Below are 22,598 nucleotides of genomic sequence, written 5' to 3' on the forward strand. Positions count from 1 at the left end.
AACATCTCCTACACACATCTCCACTGACATCTCTATGGTTTAACATGTACAGACACATCTCCACTGACATTATGGCTGATCTCATTAGGTTTAACATCTACAGACACATCTCCACTGACATTATGGCTGATCTCATTTGGTTTAACATCTACAGACACATCTCCACTGACATTATAGCTGATCTCATTAGGTTTAACATCGCCTACACACATCTCCACTGACATTATGACGGATCTCATGAGGTTTAACATCACCTACACACATCTCCACTGACATTATGACTGATCTCGTTAGGTTTAACATCTACAGACACATCTCCACTGACATTATGGCTGATCTCATCAGGTTTAACATCTCTGCACACATCTCCACGGACATTATGGCTGACCTCATTAGGTTTAACATCTACCGACGCATCTCCACTGACATTATGGCTGATCTCATTAGGTTTAACATCTACAGACACATCTCCACTGACATTATGGCTGATCTCATTAGGTTTAACATCACCTACACACATCTCCACTGACATTATGACTGATCTCATTAGGTTTAACATCCACAGACACATCTCCACTGACATTATGGCTGATCTCATTAGGTTTAACATCACCTACACACATCGTCACTGACATTATGACTGATCTCATTAGGTTTACCATCCACAGACACATCTCCACTGACATTATGGCTGACCTCATTAGGTTTAAGATCTACAGACACATCTCCACTGACATTATGGCTGATCTCATTCGGTTTAACATCTACAGACACATCTCCACAGACATTATGGCTGATCTCATTAGGTTTAACATCTACAGACACATCTCCACTGACATTATGGCTGATCTCATTAGGTTTAACATCACCTACACACATCTCCACTGACATTATGACTGATCTCATTAGGTTTAACATCCACAGACACATCTCCACTGACATTATGGCTGACCTCATTAGGTTTAACATCTACCGACGCATCTCCACTGACATTATGGCTGATCTCATTAGGTTTAACATCTACAGACACATCTCCACTGACATTATGGCTGATCTCATTAGGTTTAACATCACCTACACACATCTCCACTGACATTATGACTGATCTCATTAGGTTTAACATCCACAGACACATCTCCACTGACATTATGGCTGATCTCATTAGGTTTAACATCACCTACACACATCGTCACTGACATTATGACTGATCTCATTAGGTTTACCATCCACAGACACATCTCCACTGACATTATGGCTGACCTCATTAGGTTTAAGATCTACAGACACATCTCCACTGACATTATGGCTGATCTCATTCGGTTTAACATCTACAGACACATCTCCACAGACATTATGGCTGATCTCATTAGGTTTAACATCTACAGACACATCTCCACTGACATTATGGCTGATCTCATTAGGTTTAACATCTCCTACACACATCTCCACTGAAATTATGGCTGATCTCATTAGGTTTAACTTCTACAGACACATCTCCACTGACATTACGGCTGATCTCATTAGGTTTAACATCACCTACACACATCTCCACTGACATTATGGCTGATCTCATTAGGTTTAACATCTACAGACACATCTCCACTGACATTATGACTGATCTCATTAGGCTTAACATCCACAGACACATCTCCACTGACATTACGGCTGATCTCATTAGGTTTAACATCACCGACACACATCTCCACTGACATTATGGCTGATCTCATTAGGTTTAACATCTAGACACATCTCCACTGACATTATGGCTGATCTCATTAGGTTTAACATCACCTACACACATCTCCACTGACATTATGGCTGATCTCATTAGGTTTAACATCTACAGACACATCTCCACAGACATTATGGCTGATCTCATTAGGTTTACCATCTAGAGACACATCTCCACTGACATTATGGCTGATCTCATTAGGTTTAACATCACCTACACACATCTCCACTGACATTATGACTGATCTCATTAGGTTTAACATCACTGACACATCTCCATGGACATTATGGCTGATCCCATTAGGTTTAACATCTACAGACACATCTCCACTGACATTATGGCTGATCTCATTAGGTTTAACATCTCCTACACACATCTCCACTGACATTATGGCTGATCTCATTAGGTTTAACATCACTGACACATCTCCATGGACATTATGGCTGATCTCATTAGGTTTAACATCTACAGACACATCTCCACTGACATTATGGCTGATCTCATTAGGTTTAACATCTCCTACACACATCTCCACTGACATTATGGCTGATCTCATTAGGTTTAACATCTACAGACACATCTCCACTGACATTATGGCTGATCTCATTAGGTTTAACATCACTGACACATCTCCATGGACATTATGGCTGATCTCATTAGGTTTAACATCTACAGACACATCTCCACTGACATTATGGCTGATCTCATTAGGTTTAACATCTCCTACACACATCTCCACTGACATTATGGCTGATCTCATTAGGTTTAACATGTACAGACACACATCTCCACTGACATTATGGCTGATCTCATGAGGTTTATCATCTTCAGACACATCTCAACTGACATTATGGCTGATCTCATTCGGTTTCACATCTACAGACACATCTCCACTGACATTATGGCTGATCTCATTAGGTTTAACATCTTCAGACACATCTCCACTGACATTATGGCTGATCTCATTCGGTTTCACATCTACAGACACATCTCCACTGACATTATGGCTGATCTCATTACACTGAAGTGAATTCATTCAGATTTTCACATGCATTATGTTCATTGTGCAATTTTATACATTCAAATTAGCAAATGATTCAGTTTACTTTGATATTTCATTTTTGATCAAATACAAATCCCCCCTCCTTCATTGTAGAAGAACGTTCTCCTCAATGACAATTACATTATTTTTCATGAAATACCATCAACACAGTCAATGACCATCATGCATGCATGACAGTTCCCACAGGAGGAGATTTGGGACTAATGATACTTAGTTGCATGCTGGCCTGCTGATACCTCATCGCATGTTGACAGATCATGGGATTCAGCCGATAAAAACTTACTTGTGCAAGGTCTCTGATTTTTCGCTGAGGAACATGACAACTTGCTCCGTGGGACATTCTCATCCTCTTCCGCTTTGATGTGGGCAAAATAATTTAATATAAATCAACTATAAATTAAAAAAAATACTGTCTTCAGTGGAGAGAGGGTTTACCTGTACAGCTGAGCACAGCCACTGTTTTATCGCACTTATTTTCACCCCAAGAGTCTGATGGGCACTGCCACAGAGTGGAGTCATGTGGGCGACATTGGACATGATCCAGCCAGTTTGGAGCAGATTCCTCTCTAGGTCCTGTTTTATACACTTTACTCGTGTTCCCACAGTTCAGCTCCTGACATATGAGAGTAGCTGTGTCTTCCTCCATCCCATTCCAGCACACATTGCCCCAGGTGCCATTATAGAAAACCTCCAAATTCCCAGAACAGCCTTCACTCAGTCTCATCTCCTTGAATTCTACAATGACAATATTAGAAATAAATTAGGGATGAAATGGTTTAATAAAAACATGACTTGAAATAGCTTGGCATAAATGACAGAGGATACAAACTTAAGAGTCAAATGCAGGAATACGTCAGGATGAAAAGCTGTGTGTTCCATTCATCACTGCCCTCCTGCAATGGCTCTCATCACTTGACTAAGATTTTGTCGAAACCCCTGAATTTCCTCTCCAACCAGGATTCATGAATTCACACACATCTAGTATCAGTGTAAGAGCAAAGTATTTAGAGTCTCTGGTGAGTTACACACCTGAACACACGACCCCCACGTCCTCCTTGTGTCCGCAGTCAGTCTGTCCCCATCCGGCTGTGGGACAGTCCCACAGGGACGTCTCGTTCCCCACACAGCCCACCTCATCCAGCCAGACGCGTCCATTTCCTGGCCCAAAGAAGGAGGGTAGGGGGGCACTGAGGGCCGTCCCACACTGGAGCTGCCTGCACACCACCTGAGCATCCTCCAGGTCCCAGGAGTCATCGCAAACCGTCCCCCAAGAACCGCCGTGGAGCACCTCCACCCGCCCCGCACAGCGCCCCCCTCCCCCTACCAGCCTGAGGGACCGGCGGTCTGAGAGAGGGGGTTGGAGAGGGAGGGAGACATTTCATTGAAATGCAGGCTTGCTTGTTTGAACCTATCTGATGAAAACTCTAAACTGCAGAGACAGTTGATCAGCAAGCTGTACTCACTGGAGCAGACGATGGACACCCGTTCCCTGGAGCTGCAGGTGAGATTGTGTGGAGTGCTGCAGTTCCCCAGGTGAGACTCTCTCCCGGAGCACTCAAACCCCGTCAGACACACGTCACTGGCCCCCGTCCCAGACGGAGAGGAGCTGTAGACCTGCACCGCAGAGCCGCAGCCCAACTGCCTGCAGGCCACCGACGCCTCCCTGGAGCTCCAGGACCCCCCCACTCTGCTCCAGGTCTCCTGGTAGTACACCTCCACTGGGCCCCCACACTCACTCTCTCCAGCCAGCCGAACCGTCCCGTCCAGAGTGGAGAGAACAGAGCCTGAGGATCCCAAGTGTGTTACTCACACAAATGTGCACAGGGTTACAGACTGCACCTCTGTGTGTTACGCTAATGTGCACAGGATTACAGACTGCACCTCTGTGTGTTACGCTAATGTGCACAGGATTACAGACTGCACCTCTGTGTGTTACGCTAATGTGCACAGGATTACAGACTGCACCTCTGTGTGTTACTCACGCTAATGTACACAGGGTTACAGACTGCACCTCTGTGTGTTACACTAATGTGCACAGGATTACAGACTGCACCTCTGTGTGTTACTCACACTAATGTGCACAGGATTACAGACTGCACCTCTGTGTGTTACACTAATGTGCACAGGATTACAGACTGCACCTCTGTGTGTTACTCACACTAATGTGCACAGGATTACAGACTGCACCTCTGTGTGTTACTCACACTAATGTGCACAGGATTACAGACTGCACCTCTGTGTGTTACACTAATGTGCACAGGACAACAGACTGCACCTCTGTGTGTTACATTAATGTGCACAGGGTTACAGACTGCACCTCTGTGTGTTACTCACACTAATGTGCACAAGATTACATTACATTACATTATTGTCACAACCTTGTCTAATTCCTCTAGATAGATTAAATCTATTACATTATTGGCATTTGGCAGACGCTCTTATCCAGAGCGACGTACAACAAAGTGCATACCCATAACCAGGGATAAGTTCGCTGAAAGACCCTAGAGGGAAGTACAATTTCAACTGCTACCTGTACAACAAAGATAAGGACAAGGGCCATTTTTTTTTTTTTTTTAACAAACAAACAAACAAACAAACAGAGCAAAAGTGACCAAAGTTAACTATCCAAACACTGCTTACCTAGCCAACTAAAAATACCGATACACAAAGCAAGTCACAGAGACAACAATTAAGGTTCACAGGGAGGTAGGGAGGGATGGGGAGAGGTGCTGCTTGAAGAGGTGTGTCTTCAGCTTGCGCTTGAAGGTGGGGAGAGATTCTACAGTTCTGACCTCAACGGGGAGTTCGTTCCACCACCGTGGAGCCAGAACAGACAGTAGATTACAGACTGCACCTCTGTGTGTTACTCACACTAATGTGCACAGGATTACAGACTGCACCTCTGTGTGTTACACTAATGTGCACAGGATTACAGACTGCACCTCTGTGTGTTACACTAATGTGCACAGGATTACAGACTGCACCTCTGTGTGTTACTCACACTAATGTGCACAGGGTTACAGACTGCACCTCTGTCTGTTACATTAATGTGCACAGGATTACAGACTGCACCTCTGTGTGTTTCTCACACTAATGTGCACAGAATTACAGACTGCACCTCTTTGTGTTACTCACACTAATGTGCACAGGATTACAGACTGCACCTCTGTGTGTTTCTCACACTAATGTGCACAGAATTACAGACTGCACCTCTTTGTGTTACTCACACTAATGTGCACAGGGTTACAGACTGCACCTCTGTGTGTTACATTAATGTGCACAGGATTACAGACTGCACCTCTGTGTGTTACACTAATGTGCACAGGATTACAGACTGCACCTCTTTGTTTTACATTAATGTGCACAGGATTACAGACTGCACCTCTGTGTGTTACTCACATTAATGTGCACAGGATTACATCACAATTATCTCTGAGGGAGAGCACCGAGCACTGAGAGAGAGCACAGAGAGAGCACTGAGCACAGAGAGTTCTGAGAGAGAGCACAGAGAGGGAGCACTGAGCATAGCAAGAGAGCACTGAGAGAGAGTATCGAGAAAGAGCACTGAGAGATCACTGAGAGAGAGCACTGAGAGAGAGCACTGAGCACTGAGAGATCACTGAGAGAGAGCACTGAGTGAGAGCACTGAGAGAGAGCACAGAGAGAGAGCACTGAGCACTGAGAGAGAAACAGTGTGAACTGGGTCTGGTGTAAATGTGTGGTAAATTGTGTATGCAATATGCAGTGGGCAGTATGCAGTATGCAGTATGCAGTGGGCAGTGGGCAGTGCACATGCACACAGCACAGAGAACATGACTCACCATTGCAGATGACTCCAGCCTCTTGTTCACGTGAGCACGCAGCTCGGCTCCAAGAGGAAACCGCACACTGTGAGAGCCGTGTCTCGTTACCACGGCAATCAAACACATCGTGGCTGATTGGCCCACTCCCATTTCCAAACCAGGTCTGTCCTGGCACTGCCACTGCAGTCCCACACCCCAGCTGCCGACAGAGGACATTGGAGGCCCTGCTATCCCAGCATGCATCACACACTGTCCACCAGGTATCCTGGTACTTCAGCTCCACTCGACCAGAGCAGATGTCATGGCCGCCAGCCAGCCTGGACTCTGTGTACCCTACACACAGCACAGTGGGGTTAGCATCTGCCCAGCACTAAGATACTAAAGGAAACTTACGGGGTTAGCATCAGACCAATGTTTGAAATAAATGTCCCATAGATTGAACTCATAAAGACTCTAAGAGATCAAGATAAAGATTTCATTAAATAAAAGTGTATACAATCTGTGGGAAGTATTTCATATGTTTGTCAGATGCTAACCCCACTGTTAGCCTCTTCCATAAGTGCCCATGTTCTCCTCGTGTCTGTGTGGGTTTCCTCTGGGTATCTGGGTTCCTCCCCCCACACAAAGACATGCAGGTTAGGCTACTTGGGGGGCATTAACAGGGCGTTGCTGCAAAAGAGCATGTGTTCTCAGTCAACCTACCCTGTATAAATAAAGGTCAATAATAATAAAATGATCGTTGAAACTATCACAATGCACTGCAGAGAGGCCTCTTACCAGAACACACCAGGCCCACATCGTTTCCATGGGAGCAGGGTTGATTCTGTGAGGGTGCAGTGGGGCAGAAGTAAATCTGAGATTCGTTGCCTCTACACTGAATCTCCTCTGCCCACACCTGGCCCTCGCCCTGGCCGAATGCAGCTGCCCCACGCAGTTCTTTAGGAGCCCCACAGCCCAGCTACCTGCACACAACCTCTGCGTCCCGCTGGTCAAAGTCAGCATCACACACTGTGCCCCAGGAGCTACCATGATGCACCTCTACTCTCCCAGAGCACAGGTCAGTCCCGCCCATCAGCCTGACCTTTCGATGGGCTGCAGTGAAACAGAGAATAAAGAGAGAATCATCAGAATGAGCGGCACCTTATTCCAGAGACAACATTCAGCACAGCGATTATACATGGAGTACAGCAGTGTGAGATGAGCCAATCTCATGTATACTGCAATGTGAGATGAGCCAATCACATGTATACTGCAATGTGAGATGAGCCAATCACATGTATACTGCAATGTGAGATGAGCCAATCACATGTATACTGCAATGTGAGATGAGCCAATCACCTGTAAATTACAGACAGACTTAAAAAACATTCTAATAGTTATGGAAAAAGACCATGAGAAACATAAATAAGAGATTCTGTAACTGTGTAAATTCTGGATTGGTTCAGTAAGTGTAACAATGCACACACTTACCAGCACAGCATTCAGGTACCATTCTGAACAAACATGAGCAGCATGTCTCTGTATTATTATGACTGTGCATTCATAAAAAGCAATATATCTTCATGTAAATACAGAGGGCTGAGTTGGGTTAAGAACATTGGTAAGAGCTGAATAACACTGAGTCCTACCTGAGCAGATCACTCCAGCGTCCTCTCCATGATTACAGTGATGTTTGCCCCATCCTGGTGACCCACAATGCTTCAGTGAGGATTCTGATCCACTGCAGGACACATCAGCCATCCATATTCTCCCAGAACCTGGTCCAAAGTGAGCCTGTCCTAGTGCATCTACAGCATCTCCACAGCCCAGCTGTCTGCACACCACCCCAGCATCACTCATGTCCCAGTCATCATCACACACTGTCCCCCACTCTCCATCATGGTAAACCTCCACTCTCCCAGCACAGGGGCTGCCACCATTCACCAGCCTCACATCCTCCTCCCTGCCTGAGAGAGAGAGTGGGGGGAGAGAGAGAGAGAGACAGAGACAGAGAGAGAGGGAGAGAGAGTTTCGGAAATCCGTGTGCAAATATATATGTAATAATAATATACCTTTTATTGAACCCCGTGGGGTAATTTGGCCTCTGCATTTGACCCATCCTAGTTCTTAGGAGCAGTGGGCAGCCACAGTGCAGCGCCCGGGGAGCAATGTGGGGTTAAGGGCCCAACGGCTGTGCAAATCATTTATTGTGGCTCAACCAGGATTCAAACCACTGATGTTGTGGCTCCCAGTCATGTACCTTAACCACTACACTACAAGCCACCCCCCGTTCGTTTGTTGATCGCAAACAAACGAACAAGTTTCATGAAGTGTATTGAAAGATGCCTTGACACAGCTTTTGTTTGTTTCCACGTGTGTATGTCGATAAATACCAAGTAATCGAAGGCGCATGCACAAAATTTGTGACTAATCATAAATCACCATACATGGAATTTCAGCTTTTTAAAGAGATAGTTTTTTTAATTTAAATATCTTGGTCTGTATTGGTTTTCATGATTATGTCTATCTTAACAAGTGCTCCAGGATCTGTAGAATTTTTATTTTGAAATAAAATATTAATGACTGGAATAATAAAACAACAAAACACGCTCCGACAATCGACCTCTCACTGACTGTTGAGGACTTTGTAGTTTCCTCCTCCCGTACAGCAAAGAATCTTGGAGTGACTCTTGATAACAGCTTCACCCTGGCTCCACATGTATCCTCCACTGCCAGAACCTGCAGGTTCTTTCTGTATAATATACGCCGTATCCGTCATCTCCTGACGGAGAAAGCCACCCAGCTCCTAGTCCAGGCGCTCGTCATTTCCCGCCTGGATTACTGCAACTCCCTCTTAGCCAGTCTCCCAGCTTGTGCCATCAAGCCCCTCCAGCTGGTCCAGAATGCTGCAGCCTGCCTGATCACCAGTCAGCCCAGGTCGGCTCATGTCACCCCGCTCCTCATTGGCCTCCACTGGCTTCCTTTTGCCGCACGCATCCACTTCAAGGCCCTAGTGATGGCATTTCAGGCTGCTAAGGGCACTGCCCCACCTTACATACAATCCTTGATCACTCCCTACTCCCCAGCTGGCGGTCGAGCTGCACGTTCACGCCTGTTTTCCATTCTGGTTCCTCAGTGGTGGAATGACTTGCCTACCACTGTCAGGACAGCAGAATCCCTCCCCCTATTTCGACGTAGACTAAAAACACACCTCTTCAAACTGTACCTTAGTCCTCCCTCCTGATTTACCCCCACCCCCCTGCTTTCCCATATCCCTACCCCTCTTGTCTAACCCAAAAAATATATATAGTAGTGTCGGGGACTGGCGGAGAGCCAGGAGCAACTAAGGGTAATCCCTTATAAGAGAACACGCGAACCTGTTTGCCACAAAATCCCGGGAGGTAAAGGAAACAGAAAATAACTTGGAGACAACTCCGACCAAATAAGAGAAACAGCCCAAAACAGCAATAGAAAAATAAAGCAATCCTTAAAAACCAGGGCGAACAACCCAACCAAAATGAGTGCTAAAAGGCGAGCACTGCACCCTAGTAAAAACACTAGGCAAGAAAATAAAGATCCTTGAGATGCAGCTCAGGAAAAAACAAACCAAAATACAAATACAACGTCCCTCACTCACAAGCTCACACGAGCTAGAAATAAAATCAAAACAAAACAAAGAACCTTTAGGAAGGCGTCAGCAGTGCATACAGCACGAGCAAACTGAACACCTTCCTTACCTTTTCTTAAGAACATGACAGAAAACCGAACCAGCACGATACCTGACTCAAATACACAGTCTACCACGTGCTTACCAGCTTGGTGCAAGAGCGAACAGTTAACACCAAAGCGCCGACCGATTGCCAGCGAGTGCTTTAAATACCCGCAGGAGGTAGGCTCCCCTGGCACTAATGAGGACCAGGTGAAAATAATAAACCCCTGGTGGCCACAACCGGTACTACCGCCCAACCCTGACATACATATGTTTTTGTAAAATGTATGTTTAGAAGAGCATTTCATGTGTATTTTACTAGTTATGGATGTGTTGCTTTAACTTATGGAAGAACATATGCACTTGTAAGTCGCTTTGGATTAATTGCGCCTGCCAAATGACCAAAATGTAAAATGCTTTAGAACCGCACTTTCATTTCAGTGCCCAATGAAAAAACTGACATCTGAAAAGTTTGATGAATTATTTATGGAAATGCATTTCTGATGGATTCACATTTGATAAATGAGGCCCAAGGACTCATAACCCCAATCTTTAAAGGTGGAGATAAATTCACACCTACACACCCTAATTGATAAACATAACCAAGATAAAAACAAGCACTCTCTCTCTCTCACCCCCCTCTTTCTCCCTTACTCCCCCCACTCTCTCTCCCTCTCTCTCTCCCCTCTCTCACCCTCACTCCCCCCTTCTCTCCCTCTCTCTCTCCCTGTCACTCCTCCCTCTCTCCCTCTCTCCCCCTCACTCCTCCCTCTCTCTCTCTGTCTCTCTCTCCCTCACTCCTCCATCTCTCCCTCTCTCCCCTCTCTCCCCCTCACCCCTCCCTCTCTCTCTATCTCTCTCTCCCCCTCACTCCCCCTTCTCTCCCTCTCTCCCCCCTCTCTCTCTCCCACTCTCTCTCTCTCTCTCTCTCTCTCCCTCACTCCCCTTCTCTCTCCCCCTGTGTCTCTTTCTCTCTCTCTTATTATTATTCTGTACACTTATAAATAAGGAGCAGGTCTGCCCTTGAATAATAAATAATAATAACTTGTTGGTGGTTGGGTTGTTGACAAAAACTTCAATCGAAGTTTAGTCTACCATTACTACAGTATTATTACTGCAATTATTGCAAATGGCACAAAAGTCAATGGCAGTAAAGTCAATGGCAGTAAGGTCAATGGCATGTGAAATAGTGGGATGTGTTTGACTTGTTGGGGGTTGGGTAGTTGACAAAAACTTAAATCAATGGACCTCAATCAATATATTAGTCTGCCATTACTACAGTATTACTACTGCAATTATTGCAAATGGCAGTAAAGTGGAAGACATCCTAATGAGCAAAAGTGAAAAAGTGAAGTGAAAAGGATTTCCACAGAAGAGGCATCTTCTGCATACAGTCGTGATCCCCAGCAGATGGGGAAGGACAGTTCCTCTAAAGACACACAACTGTGTCACACAAATGTTAAATATTAATACGAGTCTGTCATTTTATGAGATTAGACAGGAAGTCTGACTTTGGGTGAACGTTGCCTCAGTGCTTTTGAAGTTAACGTTTCCGCAGGTGTTACCACTGATGTGCCAAATAATCTTTGACTTTTTTTTATTAGTCGCTGTATGCAGGAGATGAGTACATTTCAATAACTGTATAAAATTAAATAAAGTGTATTCATTAATAAATGTAATAAATGTGTAATCAAATGTATCGCTGTGAAGAGAGTGCGTCACATTTCCGTTCAGTTCAAACATGCCAGAGGCTTCAGACTTTCACAAACTTAAAACACTAAACAGCAGCTTGCAACTACACACAGTAAGAAAAATAATACCATCTTATGACAATTCTTACACTAAACTGCAGGTTGTATTTTTCAGAGAGCAAGCTGGCCCTAGACTTTAAGGGAAAATCAGATGCCAACTTATGTAGACCTGAAAAATTATAGAAACACCATTTTGACTTTATATACGTACACTAAAACACGAACACAATACCAATACCAAACAAATTGCTTTACAATCAGTGAATAAAATACAGAAGCATTTTCTAATATATATTTATAACATAATATTTATAAATAATCAAAATATCATAATAACATTAGTTTAATTAAATCTTAATGAAGCATGCAGAGAAATGTCCCTCCAGTAATCTGTGGTGTTTAGAGGCTGCCTGTAACCCTGCTCTTACTGGAGAGCCCTTTGACCAGTAGACCCTCTGACCCCTTGGCCCTGGCCCCCAGTCTCTGACCCTGACTGGGTGTGGAGAAGCAGGAGAGGAGGATGAGGCTGGTACTCACTGGCTGTGGAGAGCAGGAGGAGGGAGGAGAGAGAGAGGAACAGCAGACATCTCTCCATCTTCAGCGCAGACAAGCGTACCCTTCCACAGAGCAGAGTGCTCACACCTGCACCTCTGAGCTCTGAGTGAGACTGAGCTCTGTGCATATGGACCCTGCCCCCCAGAGACAGCACACTCTCTCCTCCACCAATCACCTTCACCACTGCCTTATTAGAACACGGCACCAGCACCACAAACACACGTAATGACAAATCAGCACCCGCCATTTACATTTTCTCCATATATACCAACTCTGCGTCACTGCAGTCAGCCAGGACTCCTCCCACCAGCAGGAGGCCCCGCCCCCGTGACTCACTGCACGGTCAGACACGGAAGAAGAAAGCGGATCATTTCCTAAAAGTTTTCGCTGGTTAAACGCTTAAAGATCATGGTTTAACAGTTTAAAGATCATGGTTTAAACGCTTAAAGATCATGGTTTAAACGCTTAAAGATCATGGTTTAACAGTTTAAAGATCATGGTTTAAACGCTTAAAGATCATGGTTTAACAGTTTAAAGATCATGGTTTAAACGCTTAAAGATCATGGTTTAAACGCTTAAAGATCATGGTTTAACAGTTTAAAGATCATGGTTTAACAGTTTAAAGATCATGGTTTAACAGTTTAAAGATCATGGTTTAAATGTTTAAAGATCATGGCTTAAACGCTTAAAGATCATGGCTTAAACACTTAAAGATCATGGTTTAAACGCTTAAAGATCATGGTTTAACAGTTTAAAGATCATGGTTTAACAGTTTAAAGATCATGGTTTAAATGTTTAAAGATCATGGTATAACAGTTGTAGAGATTGGATTGGAATGATGACTGGAAGAGAGTGCAAGAGATGGTCACCTTCTTGGCCAAACACACCATCAACATGGCGCCATAAGAGGAATGCATAGAGAGAACCGACTGTCAGATACCTACTGGAGACTTCTCAATGAGACAATGGAGGCTTTTATCCAACCCCTGATTCATCTGTTCGGTCTGACCGTTGGTTTGGGGATGAAAGCCGGAGGATGAACGGGCCTTGGCTCCCATAAGGGCACAGAATGCTGGGCAGGAAAAGCGAGGTCCCCTGTGGGACATGGCTTCCAGAGGGAGGCCGTGGAGGCAGAAACATGCAGGAACAGGAGCTCCCTTTCCCTGGATGATGGAAGCGTGGGAAGGGCCATGAGGTGGAGGACTTGGAGAAACGGTCCACAACGGTCAGGATCACGGTCATGCCTTTAGAGACAGGAAGGCCGGAATCCAGAGCCATGAGTGACCAAGGACATTTGAGAATTGTGCTGCATTTATTCTCTTTTTAAACACTTGGTGATGCTCCATGTGAGAACATTGAGCAGGGTTACAATGTGTGCCCCTTTTGAACGACTGGCACCCCATACTCAGACTCACACCCCTGTGCCAAGCACAGGAAAAAACAAACCGCTATAAAATGTCATCTGATTAGCTCTAGTGGAAAGATGTAGATGAATAAAGCTGATATGACACATGAGAAGCAGCTTCCTGCCCTGCAGGCTTGTGATCAGGGGCTGGAAGTGGGTTTGAGAGCTTCTCACAGTAAAACGCTTCACTCCACAGCTCTTCTAGTTGAGGTAGTTAAACGGTAAACATTTGGCATTTACATAGCGCCTATATCCAAAGCGCTGTACAACTGATGCTTCTCATTCACCCAGTCATAGGCATGATGATTGGCTGCCATGCAAGGCACCAACCAGCTCGTCAGGAACATTTTGGTGTTAGGTATCTAGCTCAGGGACACTTCGACACAACCAGGGCGGGATCGAAGCGGCAACCCTCCGACTGCCAGACAACTGCTCTTACCACCTGAGCCAATGAGACAACTGCGCTTACCACCTGAGCCAATGAGACAACTGCGCTTACCACCTGAGCCAATGAGACAACTGCTCTGACCACCTGAGCCAATGAGACAACTGCTCTGACCACCTGAGCCAATGAGACAACTGCGCTTACCACCTGAGCCAATGAGACAACTGCTCTGACCACCTGAGCCAATGAGACAACTGCTCTGACCACCTGAGCCAATGAGACAACTGCTCTGACCACCTGAGCCAATGAGCCAATGAAAGCAGTCTGAAGCCCTATGCAGCAAATTCTTGACATCTAATATAAAACTAAAGTCTTCAATTACAAAAACATTAACTTATTGTTTATTTCAGACAAAATGGTCATTTTTTCACGATTTAAAAAAAGATTTCAGCTTACATATAATCGAAGATGACATAGTCAGCAAGTCAGTAATGAGAATTTCAATTAAGAAAAAAGACAATAGTAATAAACACAGATGATCTTTATTATGTTCTGTATATATAAAAATGGGAAAACGATATACTTTTATTTCATTACATTTAGTCATGTTTTTGAAGTTGCTCCGTAGTTCATCAAAATGAGGCGTGTCAAACTGAATTATGAGCTTTAACTTGAATAAACCACAGGTGCCGAGAACAAGCCCAAAACCAGAACACTGTGACCCTCCAGGACTGGAGTTAAAACCTGCAGACACTGGGGCCCTCCAGGGCTGGATTTAAACCTGCAGGCACTGCGGCCCTCCAGGACTGGAGTTAAACCTGCAGACACTGCGGCCCTCCAGGACTGGAGTTAAACCCGCAGACACTGCGGCCCTCCAGGACTGGAGTTAAACCTGCAGACACTGCGGCCCTCCAGGACTGGAGTTAAACCCGCAGACACTGCGGCCCTCCAGGACTGGAGTTAAACCCGCAGACACTGCGGCCCTCCAGGACTGGAGTTAAACCTGCAGACACTGCGGCCCTCCAGGACTGGAGTTTGACACTTGTGGTATAAATGACATCAGAGACTACACCTCAGGTAACATAGTCAGTTTTGAGTAAATATTTCAGTCAGCAGTATTTCAGTGGCTCCACCTCTCAAATGGCGCCCTGACGGCGGGCAGCTCCCCCCCCCCCCCGATGCTGCAGCTCCTCTCAGCCACCGCCAGGCACACGGGAGGGTCCTGCCATCCGCTCTGACAGAGGCATCCACCCTCACAAGGGAGCGTTTGTTGGGGCCTGGCGAGGTGGACAGCAGCAGTGAATCGGTCTTTGAGGCACGGATGCAGAACTGGCCGTAGAGCTCCAGAGGAAGGGACTCTTGCGGGAGGTAAGTGAGGGGAGGGGTACGGTCACAGAGCTGTAGCTTCTTATAAATCTTCAATAAAAGCTGGCTTCAGCCGTTTATGGCAATCAGGTTCCAGCCACTCCATACCACTTTCACCTCCGGCTCCCCTTCGGGGATCAGCAGACCTAAGAACTGGACGCTTGACCGGTGAAATTCACTTTTCTCTGCCTTCACCAATAATCTGTTCTCCAGGAGCCAGTGTAGGACCTGACGGACGTGGTGAACATGTTCCTCGTGGGACTGAGAGATATTGTCCAGGTAGACACACCAGGACATCGTCCAGGTAGACATATGTAACCTAGGTTAATATCACCAGTAATAAAAGTGCCATTTTACTTAGTCTTCCTCAAGTACTTCAGTTCTGTTACGAAATATGTAAAATTAAAATGTTTGTATGTATATTTGACTGTTGTACAACAGGCCAGGTTTGGCCAGTGCTGAGGATCGCTTGGTGTTTGCACACCGAAGCTGGAAAAACAAGATGGCGGGCCACCCTTAGGAGGAATTGCGTTGGATAGACGTCTGTCTGTTTCTGCAAGACCGAACTACACTCCGAAGATAAGGACATTGATTCATGCACCTGGATCGTCGTAGGACGGAACCTTCCGTATTTTTTTTCAAACCGCAGTGGAATTTAATCGGACTTGTAAAGGATTCAACAAAGGGACTAATTACACACGGTTTGAAAATTGAGTTTATTGAACCTATATATATATATATATATATATATGGAATTTTGAGTTTGTGTATTTTATTTTCCCATTCATTTTGTGCCGGATTCGTAATGCAAAAAAAGGGGATCTGTACATTCTAAACTTAGCTTATGTACTGGTTAAGTAAACAAATGAGAAAGTAGAACTCAAGTGAGGCGAAATAGGGAGAAATGCTCATAACATAAACTTTGGTTTTATGTTGGATGGTTTCAAGCGATTTACATGCAAAAATCTGTGTGTATGCAGGAAATATCGGATTTGGTCCCAATTTTTGCGTATGTCTACTCCTAACTGTTCTATATAAATTAGCCGGAAGTTCAAACTTATCCCTTTGGCTGTGGTCTGTTATTCCTGATTTCTAGTTATAAACTGCTCATCCGAACCTAGACTCTGGTCCTATCTATCTGTAAATACTTAAAGTGCTACACATACCAGGCCTAAGTAGACATACCAGGAGATCGTCCAGAGTAGACGTACCTGGAGATCGTCCAGGTAGACGTACCAGGAGATCGTCCAGGTAGACGTACCAGGAGATCGTCCAGGTAGACGTACCAGGAGATCGTCCAGGTAGACGTACCAGGAGATCGTCCAGGGAGACGTACCAGGAGATCGTCCGGGTAGACGTACCAGGAGATGTGAACGATGACAAAAAATTACATTGATTAAAACTTTTAAGCAAAACTTGCAGCAGATGATTGTCACAAAGTGATTGTCACTTATCAATATTGCGGTCAGGTTGACGGTCAATATTCTCTGCCAGGTCATGTTTGTAACACCACAGATATAAAACATTTTATGAGACGGTGACCATTGTTTTCGTTGTGTTTATACAACATGACATGATATCATGAAGCCTTGTTCCAATACAAAAAACTAGACGGTATTTATTACACATCTTAACCTGAAAACGGGTGAGATTTGACCCTGATTTTGTACAGTAACACAGAGAATAATGACAGTGCTGTTTGTACACAGTAACACACAGAATAATGACACAGTGCTGTTTGTACACAGTAACACAGAGAATAATGACACAGTGCTGTTTGTACACAGTAACACAGACAATAAGGAACACAGAGTATATGATGGTCTGAAGATCATCATATTTTTGCTTATTGCAGTGCCCACCAGTGGTCAAATGACAGAAAGTATGCTGGAACTGTGACATGTTTCGTATGAATGAAATCTAAGCTTTGATTCAGCACATGAGGTCCCCGCCCCCCCTATACACACACCCAGCCCCTATACACACACACACACACAGCCCCTATACACACACACCCAGCCCTATACACACACCCAGCTCCTATACACACACACCAAGCACCTATACACACACCCAGCCCCTATACACACACACCCAGCCCCTATACACACACAACCAGCCCTGTTACACACACCCAGCCCCTATACACACACACCCAGCCCCTATACACACACCCAGCCCTGTTACACACACCCAGCCCCTATACACACACACCCAGCCCCTATACACACACCCAGCCCTATACACACACACCCAGCCCCTATACACACACACCCAGCCCCTATACACACACCCAGCCCCTATACACACACACCCAGCCCCTATACACACACCCAGCCCTGTTACACACACCCAGCCCCTATACACACACACCCAGCCCCTATACACACACCCAGCCCTATACACACACACCCAGCCCTATACACACACACCCAGCCCTATACACACACCCAGCCCCTATACACACACACCCAGCCCCTACACACACACCCAGCCCTGTTACACACACCCAGCCCCTATACACACACACCCAGCCCCTATACACACACCCAGCCCTATACACACACACCCAGCCCCTATACACACACACACCCAGCCCTGTTACACACAACCAGCCCTGTTTTGGCACAATACCCAGACACAGAGAGATCTGGGTCAATGATTATACCTCATTTAATGCACTCAAATTTAGCACCATCCATAAAATAATCCTGTGACCCATAGTTTTTATTGCTCACATTGCAGAACTTTATCTTTTTTTGCATAGAATTTGCCTTCGCCCTCCTCTTGCCCTGTACATTGGGCAGTCATTATCACCCTGCTGTACTCTATTCCATCAGATCAAACGCCCAAACCCCTGAAGGAAAGCTTGTGAAGAGCTTGTGACAAGGACACAACATGTTTTAATACATTTTTAGTCAACAGGACAGCAGCATATTCCCAGACAGTGGCTTCAGAAAGTATCAGACCCCTTCACGATATGCACACTTTGTTTCATAGATTTAATTTTAAATGGATAAAATTGCCATTTTTGCCCAACAATCTACACTCATGAGTAGATCCCAGACTGGGCCCATGAGTAGATCACAGATTTGGCCCCGTTAATAGATCCCAGATTGGGCCTCATCCGTAGATCGCAGATTGGGCCCCATGAGTAGATCCCAGATTGGGCCTCATCCGTAGATCGCAGATTGGGCCCCATGAGTAGATCCCAGATTGGGCCCATGAGTAGATCCCAGATTGGGCCTCATCCGTAGATCCCAGATTGGGCCCCATGAGTAGATCCCAGATTGGGCCCATGAGTAGATCCCACATTGGGCCCCATGAGTAGATCCCAGATTGGGCCCCACCACCTGAATATATGTAAGGGCCCCTGTCAGTCAGGTCCCTTGGAACAGGTGCTGCTGACAACCCTATAACACACACACACACACACACGTACATACAGACACACACACTCACAAACGCACATACACGCAAGCACACACATGTACACACAAACTCAAACGCATACACTCACACACACAAACACACACACAAACCCAAATGCAGACACATACACACACACACACACACACTCACACATACTCACACACACACACACACATATACATGCACACGCACACACACACACACCCACACATCAACTCTTGGACCAGTTCAGGAAGATCAGGCTAACAAAGGGTTAAATGTGCAAGTCCTTGTTTAACTCCCAGCACAAATCTTCTACTGCAATTTTTCACACTGCAACTGATCAAGTGAACACTGCCTTGTAGCTGTCAGTTTAAACCAGTGGCAGCAGATATTTAGGATGGGCCCTGGTGGGAGATTTGTTCATGGGCCCTTCCTCTGACAAAAACTGCCAACCAAGACACGCGCAGGCACACGCTCGCAAACGCATATAACCTACGCATGCGCACACACACACACACGCACACGCGCAGGCACGCACACACACACACACACACACACACGCACACGCGCACACACACACAAGCGCACGCACACACAGCAACATTTGACAGATATTTTACAGATAATACTTTGGATTTTATTTGGCTCATGAGTAACTTTTGTTCATGGGACACAGGCTACATGGTTTGCGATACTTTAGAACATTTGTATTAATCAAGTCAGAACCATGGACCAACATGGATGGTCACAGAATCAAATCAACGAGTCAACAAATCAACTAACGATAGTTTGGAGGTTTACATAACTAAAGCTTAGGCCTATGCTACTCTTGTATAAAAAATATATATAATATGAATTAATATATGAAAATCATTTACTTTCTTAGCTTAGCACTGTTATATATAAACACCGCACTGTTATGTATAAACACACAGCAGTGTTATATATACACACACAGCACTGTTATATATAAACACACAGCACTGTTATATATAAACACAGAGCACTGTTACATATACACACAGCAGTGTTATATATATTGTGGGAATCAGCAGCTCAGAGTTCGGCGGGGGGGGGGGGGGGGGGGTGTTTGTGGGAATCAGCAGCTCAGAGTTCAGGGAGGGAGGGGGGCGTGTTTGTGGGAATCAGCAGCTCACAGGTGGTACTGCTGGGGTTTCTCCCCCACAGGGATGGGTGAGGCGGGCCACATTGGTTTCTGGATCTCAGACCAACTTCTGCCCTTAATGAATGAATTAGCCCAATCATTTACATGACCTGTCATTTACAGCTGCAGTCCCTGATGTAAACGGCTGCTGTTGAATATTCTTGTCTTGTATCATTTTATTATGGTGTAATTAGCAGGTTAATTGGTCATGGTGCATCTGGCTGATCGAGGGTAAGCAGGGCAGCCCATCCCTGGTCCACGCGTGGGACATTTGAACAACGTGCCCTCAGCAGTACCCTGGGGACGGTTGTGTCAGGGTAATCCCGCGCCTGCGTGTTGTTAATCGGTCAGAGAAGGCATTTGGAAAGCAGGCTCATGCTGAAAAGGCAGCTCTGGCTCCCAGCAGATTTGCTGTTGTGTTTGGGGTGATTGTCTCATGCAGGAGGCCAGGGTCCAAGGCTGTTCTGTTCCTTTTATTTTAGCTGTTTTACTCACTTTCAAAAAAACAAAACAAAAAACAAATGCCAAGTCTGGCTGGCTCTCGTGGAGCAGCATAATTGGCTCGCTGCTCCAGAGGGAGGGGCTTGGCAGAGTCAGCTGATCGCCACACAACAGCACCCCGGGCGCCTCGGAATCATGGTCATGAGCCTGAGACGAGACGGCTTGAAGAAGGAGTGTCGCTCTCCTTCGGGCCGCTGAGGGACGGGGTGTGGCCGGTGTATCTAACACTAGCTCTATTTGGATTAGATGGGGTACAAATTGGCTACCAAATTGGGAGAAAAAAGGAAAAATGAAATAAATATTAGTGTATGTTTTAATTTATTTTTCTGCTCAGTCCAGGGGGGTTGGGGAACGGCAATCTTAATCTGAAATATGCCCTCTGGAGCAGCTGCAACGCAGAGTTTGCTCGTAATATTACGAGCAGAACTTGGCTGTTTGCCCGCAGGGTGCTGTTAAACCACATCCCCTTCCCACTCCGACACTCACCCAGAGTCACTTAAAAAGCCACATGCATTCAGACGGCTCACAAGCGCAGAGGAAGTGGAAAAAGTAGTCTACTGTTAATACACATATTAAACTGCGTTTTCGCATGAATCCAGTGTATTTATAAGATGTTGAATTGTGATGTCCAACCTCTGCACTGCTATCCCTGCTGTTTCAAATACATTTATTTTGGTGATAAAAAAAAGGTCACAAAATCCCAGTACAGTCAAAATCACAATTTTAATGAATGGAAAAGAACCAAAACATATATATTATAGCCTATTGTATTCATAATTCTGCTCAACATGGAAGCTGTTAACACTGATCACAGCAGGAATATGGGGTATTATATAAAACCAGATGTTTGAACAGCGTCATGGTCATTTACATTCTTGCCAATCAGCAGTGTGTCTGACCTGCGGGCTGTCAATCAGAAGTGAGTATCCATGATAACAGACGCAGTCAAACCACCACCTCAGGTTTAGCAATGGCGCTTAGATTCTGGAAAAAAAGTGAATGGTTATCTTGTGAAGATTGTACATGATATATGGTGGCATGTCTGTGTTCACTGCAGATTGCTGGACAACATTTAGTGCTGCCTAGTGTTTGCAGCTTCATTCCCCCTGAACAGAATCAACTGTGGAAATGAGTAGCAGGGTAACTTCTCTTATTTTACATCAAGCGGGCAGGAAAATGAACTTGGGAATTAGATTTCAAATATACAGATCATTTCAATATGAAATCTCATCTAGTTAGCTCATTCCTTCTTTACATACAATGCCTAACTCTGAAATATAAAGTCAGAGTTAATTAAGTTAATTAAGTAAATTAAACCTGCAAGCAGGGCTGGAGGCGGCCAAGCAGTCCAGCAGGACAGGGTCGCCATGGCAACTTGATCGGATCATGTTAAAAGTGTGGCTGTAAGCACTGATAGTTTTTTGTCAATTGACCAAAGATTGGGTGTAACTGTGTCTCCAATTTAAGACATATCTCATGGAAAACCTTCAGGATGGTAGAGCTCCAGGACAAGAAAAGTCCTAATGCCCCAGGTGGCATTGAGAATGGTTTTGAAACGCCTGACATATTGAGGGTCAGAATTTGCTATTTTGAATGTAAGTGTCATATAGTGAGTGAAAGATCAATCGTTCTATAAGCCTTTATTTGAACATATCATATTGAGGTGCTGCTGTTAAAAGACCAGTATTGCTTAAAGGCAAAGAAATACATTGAGCATTTTAGTAAAACAATATTTAATTTTCATGAAATGCTGTCAATCAAAAGCTGTATA

The 22,598-nt window shown here is 45.1% G+C and overlaps 1 pseudogene; it reads right to left on the minus strand.

Moving 5' to 3' along the window:
- The window catches only part of LOC133111128 (scavenger receptor cysteine-rich type 1 protein M130-like), a 38,326-nt pseudogene that overhangs the window by 3,212 nt on the left and 12,516 nt on the right, over positions 1-22,598 (minus strand).

Source organism: Conger conger, chromosome 15, assembly GCF_963514075.1.
Source record: "Conger conger chromosome 15, fConCon1.1, whole genome shotgun sequence".
Lineage (NCBI taxonomy): Eukaryota > Metazoa > Chordata > Actinopteri > Anguilliformes > Congridae > Conger > Conger conger.